We start from the raw sequence: 23,290 nt of genomic DNA, 5'->3' as shown, positions 1-23,290 counted from the left end.
AGTTGTTCATGCAGCAGCCAGCAGGTCAGAATAGCAGGAACCTGGAAAACAGCAAGTATTTGGGGAGACAAGGTCATGGGAGCTGGCCGTTGGTGGCTTCAAGGCATATACCCATCTCCAGGTTCTACCCTACACAAATATCAGAATCCCTCTGAGATCAGAACTGGGGTGGGAGGAAAACACAGTTCCAGTGTCTGGCCAGGCTGGGCCTCACAGGATGGTCAGGGTACCCTCTAATAAGAGATGTCTAGGAGGGGGCACCTGGGTGGGACAGTCGGTTAAGCATCTGCTTTCAGGTCATGTCGTGATCCCGGGGTCCTGGGATTGAGCCCCGCATCGGGCTCTCTGCTCGGCAGGGAGCCTGCTTCTCCATGTGCTGCTCCCCTCTGCTCTCTCTCTCTCTCTCTTTCTCTCTCAGATAAATAAATAAAACAAAATAAGAGAGAGAGAGAGAGAGAGAGAGAGATCTGGGAGCACTGATGGAGGCAGAAGCAAAAGACCCCCATCAGGCAGCCATGCCAAATGTGGACCGACAGTTGCCAGCTCAAGGCTGCCACCTCACCAAATTTCATTGATGGTCTCTGTTCACCGGAGAGACTATGCAGGTTGTTGGGGACCAGTCCCAGATCCATATGGCCAGGGAGGGCTTCTGAATCTCCTATGACTCTGGCTGACATCCGGAAGGTCTTAAGAGTGGGCTGTGAGGGGTGCCTGGGTGGCTCAGTGGATTAAAGCCTCTGCCTTTGGCTCAGGTCATGATCCCAGGGTCCCGGGGTCGAGCCCCGTGTCGAGCCCCGCGTCAGGCCTCTGCTCAGCGGGAAGCCTGTTTCCCTTCCTCTCCCTCTGCCTGCCTCTCTGCCTACTTGTGATCTCTGTCTGTCAAATAAATAAATAAAATTAAAAAAAAAAAAGAGTGGGCTGTGAGAAAGTTAGGATGCAGGGAGACAAAGTGTGTTTTGCACATGCACGAGCCATGCAAGTCAGGATAGCCCCAAAAGGACAAGGGCTGGGAGAGGCTTGGTTCATTGGAGTGGGTTGTTGGGGGTATAAAACTTCTGCCTCATTCCAAGCCTCATCCTACACTACCGTGCATACTGCGCCTGACGGCAGAGCTGGAGGAAATGACACTACCTCATCAGCTTCATGCCCAGTCGACTGGCCTGTATGTCCTCCAGTAAGAGACATCTGCAAGCACCGATAGCTGTAAAGAGAGGGACTCCATCAGTTTAAAAATATCACCTCCAGAAGATTTTCGGGAAATGTGCCCTCTCTACCCTTGAGGCCATGTCAGTGCTTGGGACCAGCTGGAGCTCCATGGGCCTGGAGGGCCTCAGCCACCCAGTGCTAACTGATGGGGCGCATATTGTGCACACTCAGGCCGTGAAGGTGGGGAAAGCCAGGGACCTGGAGAGCCCAGGTCACAGGAATGGGCAGCTAGGGTACAAGGTGAAGGTGAAGAAGAATGTTCCTATGTCCAAGGTTCTTCTAGCTGAACAAAGAATTAAATTTACATGAGACTGATTACTAGGAGGAAAACACCCCAGGTTTTGTTATTTGGGCATGGAGGCCCAATAATGAAATTGAGACCTAAAGAAATGACCAAGGCAGGCAGTTTTTAAAAAAACTTTTTAGAAAGAGGCAGTAAGTCTGTGAGGAATTGGCAGGATAAAGAAAACAACTCTGGGACCTTCAATTAGTAAGAAATTCTGGACAGAGTTGGGGTTGGGGTAGTAAGTTAGCAAAAAGGAAAAAGGGTGGTTTACAAAGCCTTCTCCACTCTAAATTTCCCATCTCTGGTGATAAGTTTGTCTCCTTATCTCATGGTGCACAGAGGGTACCTTTCACATGGGAGATTTCTTTCCTATTTTCAGGGGGACAGAGGAGAATCTGAGTGTCCTTCCTGCACAGGCTGCCTGTTAAGCAACTTTTATTTAAAATAATCAATATGCCAAAATGGCACATTTGGGGGCAGCCTGCCCTTGACCCCTACAAAGGCATCTCCCTACCTCTGAGCTCAACCCTACAAAAATGTATATATTCCTTTTGAAGACAGAGCTGGAGGAAACCAGACTGCTTGCCAGGTTGGGGCCCAGGAGACTGGGCTGGAGGATCCTCTAATAAGAGACACCTAGGAACCCTGATGCCTGGAGAAGCCAGAGACCCAGCAGGCAGCAGTTCTGAGTGGGGACTGACTGTCCAGCTTAAAGTCTCCACCTCAGAGATTTTCAGAGAGCAGCTGTAGGGAGAGGCTGGGTCACAAGAGTGAGCTCTGGGAATCAGCTGGATCTGCCCGATTCCAAGTCCTAACACAAGTGTGTATATTCCCCCGAAGATAAAGCTGGAGAAGTGTGGGCGCCCTTGCCAAGACAGCACCTGGTGGGCTATTGGGGCTCCTCCAACAAGAGACATCCAGGAGCCTTGATGACTGGGAAGCCTGGGACCCCAAAATGCTGTCAGTCCAAATGGGGACTGACTGGTGCCTATTTAAAGCCACCACCTCAGAAGATTTCTTGGATGTGAGTCCCTCAGACCCTCAATGGGCAAAAGGTTCTGGACCAACCCTAACTCCTGTGGGGGACCCCACTGTCCTGGGTAGGCTGAGGGGTGTACCCTGTTCATTCACAAGCTACCCAGTACAGGAAAACCAGGGGCTTGGCCGGGGACAATTGTCTGGGAAGGCCCCGTCACAGAAGAAGAAGCAGGCTGTGGTGGGCAGCAGGCACCCACCTTGAAAGTGTGTATTACCTCTGAGAGCAGAAATGGAGAAATATGGACCGTCTTGCCAGATAGGGCCACATGGGGTTACTGGGATACCCTCCAGGAAGAGATCCCTAAGAGCCTAGAGGGCTGGGGAAGCATGGGACCCCATCCAGCAGCTGGTCCCAATGGGGTCTGTCTACTGTTGAGAGCTGCCCCCTCAAGACGAGCTTAGGGGTGGAACCCTCAACTAAGAGCCACCTGGGATCCCAACTGGAGCCCCGACTACACATGTGCAGGCTGAACTCTTTCACCTGCCCTTGAGCTTCTGGGGCCCTCCAGGCCCGGGGGGGGGGGGCGGGGATTCTGGTTGTCACAGAACCCACACAGCCTCGGGAGGAGGGTGCCCCCTGCCTGAAAAATCTTCCTGAGACAGCAATTGAAAGCTAGCCCCACACAGAACCCTCTTGGATTGGCTGCCTGAGCCGGTCAGGGGAGTCCCCAGCCAGGCAGGCTCCCGGGTGTCTCTGGCTGGAGGACAGCCCCAGCAGCCACCAAGCCCAGAACTAGCAAAGCAGTCCAGTCGTCCGCAACTCTGGTTCAGGAGGAACAGGCGCATTTGTGTAGATAGATCAGGGCTTGGAATGAGGCAACTGCCAAACACCCTCACCAACCGCCCTTCCCCGTTGCCCTCCCCCCCCAAACGGCTGTCCTGTTCCAAGTGGGCCTTTTCCCAGACTCTGGCCTTGCCCGCCTCCTCCATTTCAGTACGCGCCCCGTCCGCCGTTCGCGCCTCGGTCCGCCCGAGGAGCCCGAGCAGCCCATTGGTTCCCGAACCACCTGCTTGGGCTCAGGGTGGAGGAACCCATACCCAGACATCTTTCTGAGGTGGCAACTTGAAAGTGCCCCCACTCAGTCCCCATTTCACTGACCCCCTGATGGGGTCCCGCGCTTCCCAACGATCACCGCTCCCAGGTGTCCCTTGTAGGAGGAGCCCCAGCAGCCCGACAGCCCCTAGCTGGGCAAGGCTGTCCACACTCGTCGAGCTTCCCCTTCTGAAGGAGTATGGACGCAAGCTTGTCTAGGTTAGGGCTTGGAAGGAGACGGATGCGTGTACCGCCAACCCAGCAGAACATCAGCCTCTCCAAAACCGGGCCTGCAGGCTACTGGGATGGGGGATGCTGCCATGCTTGCACATGCGCCATGCGCAGCACGACAGGCCGCCTTGGACACCTGCTTCATCCGGGCGTGATGGTCCTGGGGTAGGTCCTAAACCCCAGGCCTAGCATGCTAGCAGAGGGATCCCACAACTAAGTTCTTCCTAAGGCAGCAACTCTCAATGGGCAACAGTAAGTCTCCATTTGGACTCCTTTTGGACTAGACGGCGATTGGGGTCCCTGTCTCCTCCAGCCATCAAGGCTCCCAGGTGTCCCTTACTGGAGGTTGCCCATGGCCAGTTGGCCGGCCCCAAGGCATTTTAGTAGCCTCCATCTTTACCTTCAGGTTGATTGTGTGCATTTGTGTAAAAGAAGGTTTGTTAACACGTTTTTACCTAGTACGTCAATAGCCCTCTCTCGTGACCTGGCCTGTGTATACCACTCCCGGGTTCCAGGTTTTTGTTTACCTTGCACTGTGCTCCACTAGCGCATACGCAGTATGCATCCCATCAGCCTGCCTTGGGTGGCTGTTTCTTTGTAGGCCTTTGGAGTTACAGCTTGTTCCAAAACGTGCATGTAGCATACTGGGCAGAGGCAGCCCACCCCTGAAGCTTTTCCTAGGTGCCATCTTTAAGCCGGCCACAGTTTCCATGGGGAGCAGTTGCCAGATGAGTTTCTAGGGTTCTCCACCCGTCCATTCTCCCAAGTATCAGTTATTGAAAGATACCTCTGCCAGATGGCCCTACTCTACTTGATGTAGCTCTGCATGCAGGGGTTAAAATGTGCATTTGTGTGGTTTAGGGCACAGAATTGGGCAGGTTCAGATACCCCCAATGATTTGCACCCTTGCTCCTGCCTCTCACTCCAGCTTGCCTTTTTCAAGCTCCCAATTCCCCTTTACATTACCCATGCATTCAAATTCTGCACTCTGTCTCAACTTTGGGTTCATGGGGACCCACAGGACTATGACACTCCCAGGCACCTCTTCTTTGTGGCGACCTCAACAATCTTGTACTGCCCTGCTTTGGATTCATCCTGCTCTGTCTTTGGAGGGTAATATGCATAGCTCTATAAGTTAATACTTGGAACTACGCTGATGCCTGCTCTTCCCAACAGTCCTCTCCTTGAATTGTTTTCACAGGACATGGTACTGTTCCAGGACCCTGGTTGGCTACCCTGATCTGCACTGCCCATATATGTGGAGCCCACCCTCCATTAGGATACTTTGAGGTGCACTCCAGGACTCCAGAGGTCTGCCAAGACCTCAGCCACCTGAATGGCTTTAGTGTGGAGAAACCCCTCTGCCCCCACAGTAGTATTTCTGAAGCTCCATTTTAAACTAGGACTGTCAGTCTTCTTTAGACTGCCTACCTGAGGGTGCCCTGGGTGTCTTCCAGACTCAAGGAACTCCCATCAGGCCTCCAGGCCCAATGAGGACTGGCTGTCACCAGTTTCAAGCTGCCATCTTAGAAAGATTTTCTGAGGTGGGATTCCTCTGCCCGCAGGACCATGCAGGTGGTTCAGGGCTGGTTGGAGCTCCACAGGCTGCTCTCTTGGGACTGGTAGGGTGGGGACAGCACATGTATAATCTGTGCAGGTCAAGAGTCTGAGGGGCCAGGTCAGTGAAGCAGGTTATTGGGGTATAAAGCATTTGTCTCCTTCCAGGCCATAACCTATCATGTGCATATTTCCCCTGAAGGTGAAACTAGAGGAGTCTGGACTGGCTTGCAAGGGTGAGGCCTAGGATGCTGCCCGGCTCCTCCTTTGGTAAGTGACATCAGGGAGTCTTGACTATGAGCAAGCCCAGGACTTTATATGGCAGCCACTCCAAATGGGAACTGAGTATTGCCAGTTCCAGAAAGATGTGGGGTGGAGGAGTTGTAAGATCCCCCTGCGCTGCAGACTGTGTAAGTGGTTTGGGACCTGCCCAATCCCACAGGCCTGGGGGACCTTGACTGCCCTCAGCAGGCTGAGGTGGTACGTTAAGTACATGGGCGAGCTATGCAGTTTGTGGGGAGGGGGCTGAGACCTGTAATTGAGCAAGTGTCTAGAGAGGCCTGGTCCTAGGAGTGGGTTGTTGAGGTGTCTGCCTTATTTTAAGAACTAACCTACACAAATGTGCATATTCCCAGTCAGTAGCAGACCTGGAAGAATCTGGAATGTCTGTCAGGGGGAGGGGATGCTGGACAGGGTTGTCAGGTATCATCAAGTAAGAAACACCTGGGAGACTTGGTTGCTGGAAAATTTTGGGATACCCTCCCCAGGCAGTCCAAATGGGGACTGGCAATCATCAGTTTAAAATGTAGGACCCTGGGGTGCCTGGGTGGCTCAGTGGGTTAAAGCCTCTGCCTTCAGCTCAGGTCATGATCTCAGGGTCCTGGGATGGAGCCCCGCATCGGGCGCTCTGCTCAGCAAGGAGCCTGCTTCCACCTCTCTCTCTCTCTCTGCCAGCCTCTCTGCCTACTTGTGATCTCTCTCTCTCTGTTAAATAAATAAATAAAATATTTTTAAAAAATAAAATAAAATGTAGGACCCTGAGTTCCTTCAGGCAGGTGGGGTCCTGGCAGAGCTGCATAGGCCTGGAGCATTCCCCTGCAGTCCAGAGCATGCTAACCGGAAGTGAACTGCACATGCACAGTTGGCTGAGGTCAGCATGGACAACCACAGAGCTGGAGCAAGATCATGTCAGATAAAGCCAGTTCAGAGGAGGGGTACCTGGCATCAGCCTAATTCTACACCTTAACCTACATAGAAACACACACTCTCCCTGGCATCAGCCTAATTCTACACCTTAACCTACATAGAAACACACACTCTCCCTGGACAGCCGGAGGAATCTGGATTGCCTTGCCTGCGGCGGGGCAGGAGACAGCAAGAAATGGCCCGGTTACCTTCCAGTGACAGACACCTGAGAGCCTTAATGGCTGGAGAAGCCCAGGACTACCTTGGGCAGCAATCCAAATGGAAGTGACTACCGCTTGTTGAAAGCTGCCTTCTCAGAAAGAATTTTGGAAGTGGGCACCCTCTTCCCCAGAGGTTATGCCGGTTTGGGGGACCAGCCTGAGCACAATAGTCCTGAGGGGCCTCAGCAGCTGAAGGCCAGCTGACAGCATGCAAACTGCCTATGTGCAGGTGGTGTGGGTCGGGCAGTCAGGCGCCTGAAACACGGCGGCTGTAAGGAGGGCCGGGTCCCTGGAGCAGGCATTTGCCAAATTCCAAGCCTAATCCTACACAAATGCACAAGTTTTCCTTGGAGGCTGAGTCAATACTGGGCCTGGCAGACTGGTTGGGGTCTCCTCCAGTAAAAGAGAGCTGGGAACCTTGGTTGCTAACCAAGTTGGGGACCTCAGGAGGCAGCCAGTCCAAATAGGGACTAACTATTGCCAGTTTAAAGTTGCCTCTTCAAAGTTTAGAGGCAAAGTGGGGGGCTTGGTGGATAAGGAAGGAAAAAATGAAAGAAGATGGGATCGGGAGGAAGAGAAACCATAAGAGACTCTTAATCTCATGAAAACAAACTGAGGTTGCTGGGGGAAGGGGAGTAGGGAGAGGGAGGTGGGGTTATGGACATTGGGGAGGGTATGCATTATGGTGAGTGCTGTGAAGTGTGTAAACCTGGCGATTCACACACCTGTACCCCTGGGGTTAATAATACATTATATGTTAAAAAATAAAAATAAAAAGTTCCTTCTTCAGAGAGACTTTCAGGGGTAGGCTCCATCTGCTCAAAAGTCTATGCAGATGCTTTGGGACAGAGCCAAGATCCACAGGCCTGGAGGACCGTGGTTTCCCCTGGTGAGCTGGTGGGATGTATACTACACATGCTGGAGCCACGCACAGATCCAGGGAGCCTGGAACAGGAAAATCCAGAGAAGCGGGGTCAGGGGGGTCACCTGTTGGTGATTACTCAGAGATATTGGGGACTAATTTTCAGGCCATTGTAATAAATTGAATAATGCGCTGAAGAGAGTCAAATTAATTTTTGGTTTCCCAGTGCATATAAAAATTATTTTTATGCTACGCTCAGTATTAAGTGTGCAATAGCATTGTCTTAAACAGCAGTATACCTCAACGTAGTAAAGGCCATATATTCAGCTAACATCATATTCAGTAAGGAAAACCTGAAAGCTTTCCCCCTAAGGGCAGGAACAAGACAAGGATGTCTACTCTCGCCACTTTCATTCAGCATAGTACTGGAAGTCCTAGCCACAGCACTCAGACAACAAAAAGAAATAAAAGGAATCCAAAACAGTAAGGAAGAAGAAGAACTTTCACTACTTGCAGATTACATGATACTATATACAGGAAACCCGCAGATTACATGATACTATATACAGGAAACCCTAAAGATTCAACCAAAAAACTACTAGAACTGATAAATGAATTTAGTAATCACAGGATACAAAATCAATGTACAGAAATCCACTGCATTTGTACATTAATAATTAAGGAGCAGAGAGAGAAATTAGGAAAACAATCCCACTGACAATTGTACCGAATAAATAAATCTAATCAAAGAGGTAAAAGACCTGTACTCTGAAAACTGCCTCCTCAGAAAGATTTTCAGGGGTAGGCTCCACCTGCTCAAAGGTCTATGCAAATAGTTTGGGACAGACCCAAAATCCGCGGCCTGGAGGACCCTGGCTTCCCTTGGTGAGCTGATGAAAGAAATGGAAGATAACATAAAGAAATGGAATCGCATGCTCTTGGATTGGAAGAAAAAATATTATTAAAATGTCTATACTACCCAGAAGCAATCTACACATTTTTTAAAAGATTTTATTTATTTATTTGACAGACAGAGATCACAAGCAAGCAGAGAGGCAGGCAGAGAGAGAGGGGGAAGCAGGCTCCCCACTGAGCAGAGCCCAATGCAGGGCTCAATCCCAGGACCCTGGGATTATCACCTGAGCCAAAGGCAGAGGCTTTAACCCACCGAGCCACCCAGGCACCCAGCAATCTACACATTTAATGCAATCCTTATCAAAATACCAGTAGCATTTTTCACTGAAGTGGAACAAATAATCCTAAAACTTATATGGAACCATAAGACCCTGAACTCTGAATAGCCAAAGCAATTTTGAAAAAGAAAAGCAAAGCTGAAGGTATCACAACTCCAGACTTCAAGTTATATTACAAAGCTGCAGTAATCAAACCAGTATGGTACTGACACAGAAACAGACACATGAGTCAATGGAACAGAATAGAAAACCCAGAAATAACCCACAATTAATGGTTAACTAATCTTTGACAGAGTAGGAAAGAATAATCAATGGGAAACAGTTTCTTCAACAAATGGTGTTGGGAAAACTGGACAGCTTCATGTAAAAGAATGAAACTGGACCATTTTTTTACACTATACATAAAAATAAATTCAAAATAGATTAAGGACTTAAATGTGAGACCTGAACCATAAAAATCCTAATAAAGAACATAGGCAGTAACTTCTCTGACATCGGCTGTAGCAACACTTTATTAGATATGTCTTCTGACACAAGGAGAACAAACACAAAAATAAAGTACTGCGACTACATCAAAATAAAAAGCTTCTGCACGGAAAAAGAAATAATCAATAAAACTAAAAGGCATCCTACTGGATGGGAGAAGATATTCGCAAATGACCTATCCAATAAAGAGTTAGTATCCAAAATATAAAAAGAACTTACACAACTCAACACCCAAAAAAACAAATAATCCAATTTAAAAATGGGCAGATGACATGAGCAGACATTTCTCCAATGAAGACATCTAGATGGTCAATAGACACATGAAAAGGTGCTCAACATCACTCATCATCAGGGAAATGCAAGTCAAAACTACAACAAGATATCACCTCACACCTGTCAGAATGGCTAAAATCAAAAACAATAAGAAACAACACGGTTTGGCAAGGATGTGAAGAAAAAGGAACACTTGTGCACTATTGGTAAGAATGCAAACCGGTAAAACCACTGTGGAAAACAGTATGGAGGTTCCTCAAAAAGTTAAAAATAGGGACACCTGGCTGGCTCAGTTGGTAGAGCATGTGACCTTTGAGTTCAGGGTTCTAGGTTCAAGTCCCATGTTGTGTGTGGAGCTTACTTTAAAAAAAAAGTTAAAATAGAGTTACCCTACTATCTAATAATAGCAATACTGGGTATTTACCCTCAAAATACAAAACCACTAATTCAAAGAGATATATACATCCCTATATTTATAGCAATATTATTTACAATAGCCAAATTATGAAAGCAGCCCAAGTACCCATCAATAGATGAATGGATAAGAAAAGATGGCATACATATGCAGTGGAATATTACTCGGCCAAAAAAAGGAATGAAATCTTGCCATTCACAACAACATAGATGGAGCTAGAGAGTAAGAAAAAAATATATATATATATCATACGATTTCACTCATATGTGGAATCTGAGAAACAAAACAAAGGGAAAGAAAGAAACCAAGAAACAGACACTTAACTATAGAGAACAAATTGATGATTTTCAGATAGGCAGTGGCTGGGAGGAGGGGGGAAATAGGTGATGGAGATTGAGGAGTACACTTGTTGTGATAACACAAGGTGATGTATGAATGTGTTGAATCACCATATTGTATACCTGAAACTAATATAACACTGTATGTTAATTATACTGGAATTAGAATTTAAGAAATTTTAAGAAATACTTCATTGCTAAAAATGCTAACCATTATCTGGGCTTTCAGTGAGTCCTAATCACTGATTATAGATCACTATAACAAAAATAATTTAAAAGTTAGGTATGTTATGAGAATTTCCAAAATATGACAGAGAAGGGAGGAAACATTGGAAAATGGTACAAATAGACTTTGTGTTGCAGTGAACAAATCCTCAATCTGTTAAAAAAAAAAAGATATCTGCGAAGTGTGATAGTGTGATAGTGTAATAAAGTAAAGCACAGTAACGTGAGGTATTTTGTCATAAGCCTTTTTAGTACTAAGAAGGAAAAATTGGTTTGTTTGGTTTTTTTTTCTTCCTATGTAGGGAAAAACCCAGTTCATCCTGTCTGTGTCTTTTTTCCCTGTGTATCTCCTTTGCTTTCACAGAGAACACTTTACTTCTGATACTTGTGGTCACCATATGTGTGTTTTTTATGGGGAGGAGTTCCCCACAACAAGAAGGAAGTCTTTCACACCAGCTGGCCGTCCAACAGTTTAAGTCTACCACTAGCTACCTGGAGATAGTGTTAGGTCCCAAAGATGAAGGTCTCAGTCCTATTAGACTGCTCCTTACACATATACCTTAGATGACATTCACAAGCCTAGGTTGTCACCTGGGCTTTTGACCAACTGGCTATACATTGGAAGTTCCAGTGAGCCCCTCCTCGGATTTGATTAATTTGCTAGAGTAGCTCACAGTCCTCAGGAAACACTTATATTTACTAGTTTAGTAAATGATAAAATAAAGGATACAGATGGTCACCCAGATGAAGAGATTCTTAGGGCAAGGTGTTGGAGAATTCCAGATACAGGGACTTCTCTCCCTATGGAGTTGGGGTGAATCATCATCCTGGTGTGACTGTGTTTACCAACCTAGAAGATCTCCAAATCCCATACCATTGGGATTCTGTGGAGGCTTCCTTATATAGAAATCGTTGGTTATTAACTCCATTTTTAGCCGCTTTACCCCCTCTTGAGAGTTGGTCCTGAAAATTCCAAGCTTCTAATCATGGCTTGGTCTTTCTGGAGACCAACCCCCTTCCAGGAGCCACCAAGCCAGCCCACTCAGAGTCACCACAATGAACAAAAGATGTTCCTCAAGCTCTTATGTAGAAATCAGCAAGAGTTTTAGGAGTCCTGTTGTCAGGGATAGCATCAAAGATAAATGTTACAAGGTGCTCCTAGTGTTCTTGTTACTTATAAAATTAAAGGGGTTTTAGGAGCTTTGTGCCAGGAACCAGGGATATATATATATATATATAATATTTATATATAAAATATATATATTATTTTATATAATATTATAAAATTATATATAAATATATAAAATATTTATATATATATAAAATAGAGCAGAATATATATATATTCTGTTATCTCATGAATGTTATTTGACTTTTAAGTATATTTTATATATATGTATATATATTACTGTATATATTAGTTCAATAAAATAAAAATTAATGAAAAACTTAAAAATTTTAAAAACCAGGACTGGATGAAATCATGAGGTAGAAAAAAGAAGAACTGTCATTCGGAGCCCAGGGCCCATATGACATTTAGGCATCAGGAAGATGAAGAGGACCCAGCAGATGAGACTGAAGGAGCCACCAAAAGCACAGGAGAACCGTAAGAGAGTGGGGGTCCTGGAGGCCACCTGGAGAAAATGTTTCAAATGGGAGAGAATGGCCAGGCATGCCAAGTGCTATTAGGAAGAATGAAAATTGCTTTTTGAAATTGATGTAATCAAGGACAATCTTCACAAGAAATTTTGGGGGACTGAAAACCTGATCGAAGTTGGTTTTAGAAAGTCTGTGAGGTTGGAAAGTGGTGAACTTGGTGACCCATTGGTATGAGAAAGAGGATGGCAATTGTGTGTCCAGGGGGCACTTTGTGCGAGCCTCTGTGTGTGGTTTCAAATGAAGATTTTTGAATGTTGATGGGAATGACCTATTATGTCACAGTCCAGGCATGTGGTTTATAGCATATATTCCCAAAATAAACTCTGTTAGGTCAGACAGCATTCCCCTTTTACTGTGATCCTGGATTCAATTTGCTAAATTTTAAGATTTTTGGCATCTATGTATAGCGTAGATTTGGAAGACTAAGCTGGTTTTACTAAGAGAACTAGAAAACTATTTCTTGTTGTCTGTGTTTGAAAGACACACATAGGAATTTGTCAATCCTCGAACATGTTATCACTCATTAAATTGGCTGGGCCAAATAGGGAAACATGGTTAAAAGGATCAAAAACACCTGGGTCCTACTCCAGCTTTTTCACAATAAATGAAATAAATAAGGCTATATAATGCCAGGGTAGGGCGCCTGGGTGGCTCAGTGGGTTAAGCCGCTGTCTTTGGCTCAGGTCCTGATCGAGTCCCGCATCTGGCTCTCTGCTCAGCAGGGAGCCTGATTCTCTCTCTCTCTCTCTCTCTCTGCCTGCCTCTCTGCCTAGTTGTGATTACTCTCTATCAAATAAATAAAATCTTTAAAAAAATATATAATGCCAGGGTAACTTACTTTTTACTCTTTTAAACCTCAATCCCCCCCCCCCGTAAAACAGTATGTATTAATAATAATATTATCTATCTCCTTTGCTGTTGAAGATTAAATAAGATAAATTTATGTAAAGTGTTTGGCATGGCTCTTACCCATAGCTAAGTGCTTAGCAAGGTCAATAAGTGTACTTACTATCATTAATGATTATTTTCCTTTAATGATTTCTCCAATTTCTTCTATTGGCTATGGATCCATCAATGTTTTCTACTGCTTCTTGAATTGATTTTTGCAAAAAGGGTCTTTGGTTTTATTATTGGGTTGAGATAAATGGGTTTTTTTTAAATCAGGTTGTGTTTTGTTAGTTCACTTATAAGCAGTAGGTTCTAAACTAACAGAGAGGGAGAGAAGGAAGCCAAGGGAATGACACAGGGCAATAGATGAGTCAAAGTCCACAGTGACTTGGGAGAGGTCACACAGATCTGTGGATCCCACCAACAGACACAGACACAGCAGCTGCTGAGGCTGATGGTAAGGAATGGGATGGTGTAGGTGATGTTACCTGTGGAGGGAAGGAAGAAAGAAAGAGCAGAAGCAGTTTCATGTTATATGTATATTTGAATTCAACAAAAATACCTTAAATTACATTTTATGGTCTCAAACACTGTGAAATGTTTTTGTTTCTCTAAACTTCATTAACATCACAGCATAGCATTGTACTTGAAAGCATTAGCATGTGACTCATGTAAAAAAGTAAAATGAGGGTCCTTCCTCGAAGAAGCAATAAGGGAAAATATACAGAAGCCTGTATAACACATTGAGAAAACGTAAAAGACAGATTTGTGAACAACAACAACAAAAAAAGCATTGCAGCAAAGTACATCATCTCCTGAGTGTTTTCATCATAGAGAAAGAACAGAATTTCTTTGAGAAATAGAGTTATAAAATATACATTATGATCCTGCTATATTTATTCAATAGATAATTTACTACTCGTTGCTCACAAAAAATATTTACAGAATAGACATTGGTTGTGGGGCACCTGGGTGGCTCAGTTGGTGAAGCAACTGACTCTTGATTTTGGCTCAGATCATAATCTGAGGTCAGAAGATCAAGCTCCTTGCTGAGCATGGAGTCTGCTTGAGATTCTCTCTCTCCCTCCACCCTTCTCCCTGTTCATGTGCTCTAAATTAATTAATTAATCTTTTTAAAAAAGAATGATATTATTTATTATACTCAGCATAGAAAAATTTTAAAAGCAAGAGAAAACTTACTAATTCATATCAGTATGTCAAAAGTGACCACAGCTGAGGTTTCCGTGCATAAATTACCAAGCATCGGAAGACATTATCTGTGACAAGAAGGGCAGATACTAATGTATCAATTAAATGTTAGCTGGGGAGTCATGTCTTGTTATGAATAAGTTATGCTATAGGTTATGATGTCATAGATGTTACATAATAAGAGTATATTAATCAATGAAATGTTAACTAGGGAGTAATTACTCCATGTGACCTTAAGTTCTTATCAGTTTTATGACTGTCTGTGGTAAACAAGAAAATGAACAGTTAACCAGTGAATGGTATGGATAAAAAAATGGGGAGCTCTTAAATCATTCAGAAGATCAACCCTTTTCTTTTCACTTACAAATAAGACTTTTTAAAAACCTGAACCATAAGTATTTAAGTCCATTCGTTTTCCATGCATAGTGGTGACATGAATGACATTCAACACATATCAAACCTTAAAAACTAATTTTAGATAAAGGTCCTATTCCTGTGATAGTAGAAAAAGTATAGGATAAGGAGAAAGGCAAAACAGGCTTCAAATTCTAGCTCAGTCACCTGGGTGACTAAAGTCATCTGGGTGACTTTAAACAAGTTACTGCAGTCATCCAAGCCTGTTTCCTAGGCAAAAATTTAGGCATAATAATACTTTCCTCACAAGGCTACTATAAGGACTTAATCAATGATAACTATTATGAAGAAAAGAAGACTGATTCTTAAATACTGGAATTTTTGAAACATTGAAAATCGATTTTCCTTTTTGAGATTCTCTTGTACTCACCATTAACTGCTTTAAAAAGCATCTTGGGCCATCTGGGTGGCTCAGTCGGATGTGTCTGACTCTTGGTTTTGGCTCAGACCATGATCTCAGTATCATGAGATCAAGCCCCTTGTAGGGCTCTCAGTGCAGAGTCTGCTTGTTCCTCTCCCTCTGTTCTTAACCCCCCAACTCTCTCTCTCTAAAATAAATAAGTAAAATCGTTTTAAATTTTTTCTAAAAAGGAGGTGTTTTTAAACCCACTAAACCAGGGGGCACCTGGGTGGCTTAGTGGTTTAAAGCCTCTGCCTTCGGCTCAGGTGATGATCCCAGGGTCCTGGGATCGAGCCCCGCATCGGGCTCTCTGCTCGGCAGGGAGCCTGCTTCCCTTTCTCTCTCTCTGCCTGCCTCTCTGCCTACTTGTAAGCTCTGTCTGTCAAATAAATAAATAAAATCTTAAAAAAAAAAACTCACTAAACCAGGCTCCACTTACTATAATTTCTAGAATCTTCAAGAAATTTTTCCTGTATATTTCCTGTAGCATATTTAACTTAGTTATGTACACCCTATGTGTTAATTATTGTAGGAAAAAAATATTTTTTCATGGTATCTGACAATTTTAATAGCTATGTAGCTTGTTAAACCAATGGTGTGATCAACTATAAATTTGTTATTTCTGTTGTTATAAATCATTTTGATCTATTAAAACTTACTTAAAGCTTTAACTGAATTAATTCTGGCCTCACACACCATACTGAGGTTAGTAGTTAACTATTGCCATGTAACAAATTACCCCAGAATTTAGTGGCTTTAAACAATGAAGGTTGATTATCTGACAGTTGCTATGGTAGCCAGACTGAGACACGAGTTTTTTTACGATGCAGCCATGGAAGTCGCATGCCATCACTTCTGCTGTATTCACAGACCAACCTTGATTCAATATGGGAGGGGAATATGCAAAAGTACCAGGAGGTGAGCATCACGGGGAGACCGTCTTGGAAGCTGGCTACCCCACACCCACACAGGAGTAAATACTCTGAAGAGATGTCTTTACCAGTGAAAATGCTTTTAAAGGCAGAGTATTTCATGGGGCACCTGGATGGCTCAGTGGGTTAAAGCCTCTGCATTCGGCTCAGGTAATTATCTCAGGGTCCTGGGATGGAGCCCCACATGGGGATCTCTGCTCGGCAGGGAGCCTGCTTCCTCCTCTCTCTGCCTGACTCTCTGCCTACTTGTGATCTCTGTCAAATAAATAAATAAAAATCTTTAAAAAAATAATAAAGGCAGAGTATTTCATCTTAAACATAAAAGCATTCAACAATTTGTTGAATGAATAAAGATTTGCTCTTACAACCTAAAGAGAAAACAATTAAGCCCACGAATTTATTGCCTTTGGGGTCTGATTAAGACCTGGATTGGTTAGCTTGCACTGTGTAGCTATCTGCGTCTTTTGGAGATGGTGGTGAGCAGAAGTGAGCATTCTACCACAGGACACCTAGGACAATGGTGCTACAATCAGTCGCTACAGGCGGAGGCAGAATGAGGATATGAGGGATGTTTCCAAAGCACCTGGGGCTTGGCTCTCAGGGCATAGTCATCAAGGAAAAAAGGTCTTTGGAGGATACCAGGACATCACAGTCAAGAGATAATGTCTGAAGATATATATCGACCCATATAGAGCTTCTTCCTATGAATGTCATTCTAGCTGTGGTTACCTGTACGGTCAGGATAACTTTAAGGTTTCAGCAGAAACACCCCATTTTTCCTCTCTACAACCTGCAGGTTACCATGTGCAGGAAGCTGAAGGGACCAATCCCAAATCTAAGCTCTGTGGAGATATTTTCAGCAAAGAGCATCTGAAGCTAAAGCCAGTCTGCCTGCAGGAGTACCAGAAATGGAATGATCGGTTTCCTAAAAGCTTCTGTCTGGGGATGATGCTCGTAGTTCTCCACACATGGTGCTTAATATATATTTTTACATGAATAAACAAAAGAATGAGTAAAAGTGCCCATGTATGAATTGAAAAGAAGTTTTTAAAATTATTTAATGGGAGACTGAGTATATAGCCCATGCTGGATAGCCAGCTTACCCTGAATGCCTCTGTTAATTATTATCTCGAGAATCTAGAGATCCTGTCTCTCTCTATATTCCCATCAAGCAGAATGTGCAGAAGAACATGTCGTTCAGTGTTCGAAGTCAGGGGCCTCCAGTGGTGGCCAGCGAAGATTGCCCAGGTGGCAGATCTTTTTTTTTTAAGATTTTATTTATTCATCTGACACAGAGAGAGAACGATCACAAGGAGGCAGAGAGGCAGGCAGAGAGAGAGGGAAAGGCAGGCTCCCTCCTGAGCAGAGAGCCTGATGTGGGGCTCGATCCCAGGACCCTGAGATCATGACCTGAGCCGAAGGCAGAGGCTTAACCCACTGAGCCACCCAGGCGGCCGGGCAGACCTTGATGTCCTTGGAAACCCTGGCTATGCGAGGAGGAGAAGGGCCACTGATGGTTGCTAGGGGCAGTTGCTATGTGTAAAAACTCACTGCACACACAGCCAAGCAGCAGGTCCTTTGTCCAGCCTCTCTCGAACTCCCTGGATGTAAGTTCCCCCAATAAACCTGTGTCTTGATCTCTGTCTCCGGGATTTTCTCTGGCCTCACCAGACCATCATCACCCCCAGCCCCCAGACTGAGAGTCCGCTGGGGTGTGGCTGTATGCTGAGTCAGCAAAGATATGTGATACAGACTTGGTGTATGAGTGTAATGCCATCCCATTCAAACCCACGTTCCCTGCTGCTGTGCCCTTGCTCTTTGCTGGAAATGGACACCTTGGGAAAAGGTACCAAGAGGCCAGCACGATGTTCCTTCTATGAAACTCTAGCTCCTCAACAATCAAGTTTGTTAATGAACATCTACTACTAGGTAATGGGGTCTCCTAAATGATTTCGTATCTATCAATTCCAATAGCTTACAAAGAATAATTGCTAAACCCCTTAAAGAAAGGACCAACGTGTTTGTCTCACCTCCTGCTGGAGACGGTCAGCAAACATTCCGTGGATGAATAAATGCTATGCCGGCTGGACTGTCTGCTCCCAGACAAGCTCCGTAAACAGTTAATCAGAATTTAAACTGGAATATAAAGCTTTCAAACCTCTTACAAGACATATATTGTTGCTTATGTGAAAAGGAAACAAGAGCATGAACCAAATGAGGAAGGCATATTTTGACAAGAGACTGATTTGAGAGTAAGAACTAATTACTTAATGACAAGCCAAGTTGCAATAATGGATGAGGTTTATAGCCAAAGACATTACCAGACTAGGATGATGTGGTTCAACCAGTTACAGGACCTTTGAAGTCAATCGTTTCAACCTGGCCGCCGGTAAAACTGTAAAACTGGCTTGGTCTGTCTGTGTGGCCCATAGACCTCCCTCTCTCCTTCAACCTTTTTCCTAGGCTAACAATTCCCTCGTGTGTTCTGCATTCTCCCCTTAACCTTTCTGTGTTATAAGGAAAATACAATGGTGGTAGGTTTAAATTATCTCTAAACATATCCCCCCAATCCTTGGATTGCCACGGTCTCAGGTCAAATTTCCCAGGCTGTAGATGGTGAGTTACACCCCTGCTGAGCTGAAATAAACTCCAGTATTTTCCCTAGAAGAAAGGGTTAAGATTTCTGGCTTTTACTTCCTACTTTTTTCTGAATACGTGCTTTAGAAAGCCCAGCTCCCTCAAGTAATGTAGTTAGATAGAATTCGACTTGGCTGAGTTAGGGGTGGTGGGGAAGTATAGCTCTTTAAGGTGTTCAGTGATTACAAAACAGCCATTGAGTTCAGGGATTATTTGATATCTAATCAACAACCTCTAAGCAACACTTGCTCGGGCAAGAAGATAATCCAATGCAAACAGAATTGGGCATTTCTTTGGGCAATTTGCTTAGAATTTTTTGTCCTTGAATGATTCAACCTGTCCTTTTAAAAATGGTGAATCAGGAAGATGTGGTCCATATACACAATGGAGTATTATGCCTCCATCAGAAAGGATGAATACCCAACTTTTGTAGCAACATGGACAGGACTGGAAGAGATTATGCTGAGTAAAATAAGTCAAGCAGAGAGAGTCAAGTATCATATGGTCTCACTTATTTGTGGAGCATAACAAATAACATGGAGGACATGGGGAGAAGGAGAGGAGAGGGAGTTGAGGGAAACTGGAAGGGGAGATGAACCATGAGAGACTATAGACTCTGAAAAACAACCAGAGGGTTTTGAAGGGGCGGGGGGGGGGGGGGGGGGCGGGGGGGGGAGGTTGAGGAACCAGGTGGTGGGTAATAGGGAGGGCACGTACTGCATGGAGCACTGGGTGTGATGCCAAAACAATGAACACTGTTATGCTGTAAATAAACAAAAAAAAAACCAAACCAAACCAAAACAAAACAAAACAAAAAAACGGTGAATCACCGTGATTCTCATTCTGACCAATATTTTAATGCTTCATGGCTTGGGGGGAAATGAGTATTGTATTTCAAATCCAGCACATTATAGCTAGCATAAATAGTTTTAACTACTGAAAGGGATTTTGAAGGCGTAATAAATAACAATGCAACAGCATGATACAAGATATTGCTTAATATTGTGTGTCTGGATGGGACATCTGGAACTGCTGCAGCCTCCCTGTGACCATGAAGAGAGTGATAAAAGAACTTTTTGCTGGACCTTGAATATATGCAATATATGCATTCAGACTTGCTCACTGCATGATCCAGACCCTGTAATATGTAGCAGGGAGAGAGACCACCTGTCTCCCCAGAAGAAGGAACCAGAGCAATTACTTTTCAGAAAGCTAGCCGGTCAGTAGAAAAGCTGTTGATGGTGAATTTGTGACTGTACTGTCTAGACTTGAAAAACTGACTTGGGGCATAGCATTCAGCCGTGCCAAGCTCCACTGTAACTAAGCAATTTTGAACTGGCAATCCAGAAGTTTGTTTAAGCCAAGCCATCATTTTCCCTTGTAAAAATTTGTGACTTCTGCATTTAGAGGTCCTGCCCTTGCCTTTGATCAGAGACATGCCTTCAGAAGGCTGTACTCTCTCGTACATTCCTGTAAAGGAGTAAATCCCCAAAATTTTACACTGAATTTGTCTATAAGGTATTCTTTGCAGTTTAACAATTACTCTGCCACAGAATCTGTGTTTCTTTTGTCTGGAGGTCAAAACTGACACACCAAGGATGGCAAAGTAGAAAGAAAGAATCTGGTTCTTTTTTTATATCTTTCTTTTCCTAACTATGGAGCCCTTTGACCTCTAGACTTTTTGCTGTGTGATATAATAAATTTCCTTTTTTCTTTTTTTTTTTTTTTCATTTTGTTTCATTGCCTAAGCCACATTGTTGTGTTTCCTGTTTACTTGCACCAAAAGTAATAGAACTGATTTACCGCCTCCGGTTGCTCTGTCAAAACTAGTGCTCGACTCCATCACACACTGCTCTCTTATCCTCCTTATTACATATTTCTATGTTTGTTTACTTATTTATTGCCATTGTCTCCCACTAAAATGTAAGCTCCACAAGACGAGGGAGTTGGTCTGTTCAGATGCCCAGTGGCAGTGCTAAGACATCATCAATGCCCAATAATACTAGTTTAATAAATGTTGATTTAATCCATGGGATTACATATTGTCTTAAGTTGGGTTTCCTAGAAGCAAATCCTAAAATAGGGATGCAGAAGCATGTGATTTTTTGAAGCAGTGCTCTTGCACTGCTGAGAAAAAGGGAGTGAAAGAAGCAGGCTAAGGTAGGCAGAGGAACTCAACAAGCTAGCTGAAGTCTAGCCTCATCCTGAGCCCATAGAGTGCTCCAGAGCGTGACTGGTTCCACAGTTAGTACCACTTTAAAGCAAGGGCGGCAAGCTTTTTTTTTTTTTAACACCCAAATCAATAAGTCATTAGTTATTGACTGTATGCTGCTTGGTGGGAATGGAGGAGACTGTTATCTCCAAGGCAAGTCAACTGCCATTCAATGAAGGGCAGTTCTCCAGAGAAGGGGACAGCTTTGAGTAGTTAGTAATCAACATTCAGGATGGCTGGGGGATGGGCACACCGCTCTCCTAAAGGGGATCCCAGTGGGATGATAATATCCAGGAAAATAGCCTAGAGAATTTCTAAAAGCAGAAGCAATAATAGGATTCAGTAAAATGGCAGATTATAAATTTAATGTATAAAAATCAACAGGAGCATGTGGGTGGCTCAATAAGTTAAGGGTCCAGCTCTTGATTTCTGCTCAGGTCATGATCTCAGGGTCTTGAGATCAAGTTCTGCATTGGGCTCTGTACTTAGCATGGAGTCTGCTGGGGATTCTTCCTCTCCCTCTTCTCCTCACTGCCATCACTCTCTAAATAAATAAATAAAATCTTAAAAAAAAAAGGTCCCTAATCAATAACTATTAGAAAATCCAGTGGAAGAAACTATGTTTAAACCATAAACTGATCAAATATCTAAGTATTCACAAATTTTAAAAAAAGGTATGGAACTCTTCATTAAAAAAATGAAGAAAATTTTAAAATTCTATCTTATGACATAAAAGAAGAAAAATAAACTGAAAGACATAACATTTCTTGCATCAGGAAACTAAGTATGTTAAATATATAAAATCTTCACAAATCGTCCTATAAATTCAATTTAATCCCAATTAAAATACAAACAAGAATGTTTTATCTTGAAAAATAATTCTATAATTCAGGAAATTTTAAAGCAAAGTACAACAAGAGACTGGTGCTACCACAGACTAATGCTGTAATAATAAATGCTCTTGAATACTTGCAAAGAAATAGGCAGATTTATGGAACAGACTAAAGGGGCCAAAATACAACCAAATATGTATGAAGAGTTAGTGATAGAGGTGGTACCTCAAAGTGGTGGAGAATGAGAGATTATTATATGTGATATCAAAACAGCTAGGTAACTTTTGGAGGACAAAAATGTTGGATCCTTACCTCATTCCTTAAACCAGAGGGAGCAAAGATATTATGCAACAAATGAAAAACAAAAGCTTCTAGAAGAAAGCATAGGAATATATTTTTGTTTATTATAGAACAAGGAAAGCCTTACCAAGTACACAAATCCATAAACCATAAGCAAAGTCAAAGCTCAAATGATGAGAAAACTATTAGCAACACATTTGACAGGCTAGTTTCCATACTTTACGAAGAGCTCTTATAAACCAGTAAGATTAAAATTGTGCAAAGTATAAGGACAGATGGTCCAGAGAAAAATAAATGCTAATGACCAATAAACTTATAAAGAAAGGCTTGACTTCAGCCACAGTTAAAGAAATGCAAATCCAAACAATGGAAGATGTTTTTTCACCTTTTGGATTGGGAAAATATTGAAGTTTAATGCTATCTAGTTCTAACAAAATTGTGGTAAGTCAGGGAAATTCACAAAAGATTGGTAGTATTATAAATTAGTGGAAATTTTGTGTAGGTGATTTGACAGTCACTTTTAATGTAGAATGCACATACCCTTGGCCTATCAAGCTCACTGCTAGAAATATTCCATAAGGTCATGATTGCAAAAATTTACCAAGATAGGATGTATAAAGATGTTCAGTGAAGCACCATTTGAAAAACAAAACAAAAACAAAAACTGGAAACAAATCGCTAATCAATGGGGCATTAGTTTAATAACTAAGATAGAATGTTCTGCAGTCATTTTTTTAAAATATGAAGTAGATTAGTTTTTGTTGATATGGAAATTATATGAACAATAATATATTTGATTTAATTAACTAGTCCCTTTTAAGTTTATTTAATTAACTCCAAAGAGTTGACTCCAAAGAGTTGACATATTCACCATTCATGGATTAGAATAACAAGGAAAGGGTGTGTAATATTAAACTCCCCTATCTTTTCAGTTCATTGCATTGCCTCAATTTTGTCATTAACAACTAGTGTCATAGCAGTAAAAAAAAACAGAAGCTATTGCAGACTTTCATTTGGAGTAAGGATAAAACAGTGACTAAGAATGCAGACTGTCAGTAATCTATGCTACTTAACAAGTTACCCAAGTACAGCAGCTTCAACAACAAATATTTATTATCTCATAATTTCTGTGGGTCAGAAATCTGTGAGTGCCATAGCTAGATGGTTCTGGCTTCAGGGTCTCTCAGGAGGTTGTAGTCATGCTGTTAGCTCTCACTGCAGTCATATAAAGGCTGAAAGAGGGCTGGAAATGTGCCC

This window comes from Meles meles, chromosome 4 (genome assembly GCF_922984935.1).
Source record: "Meles meles chromosome 4, mMelMel3.1 paternal haplotype, whole genome shotgun sequence".
In the NCBI taxonomy this organism is placed as follows: domain Eukaryota; kingdom Metazoa; phylum Chordata; class Mammalia; order Carnivora; family Mustelidae; genus Meles; species Meles meles.
This window is presented reverse-complemented; position numbering follows the sequence as displayed.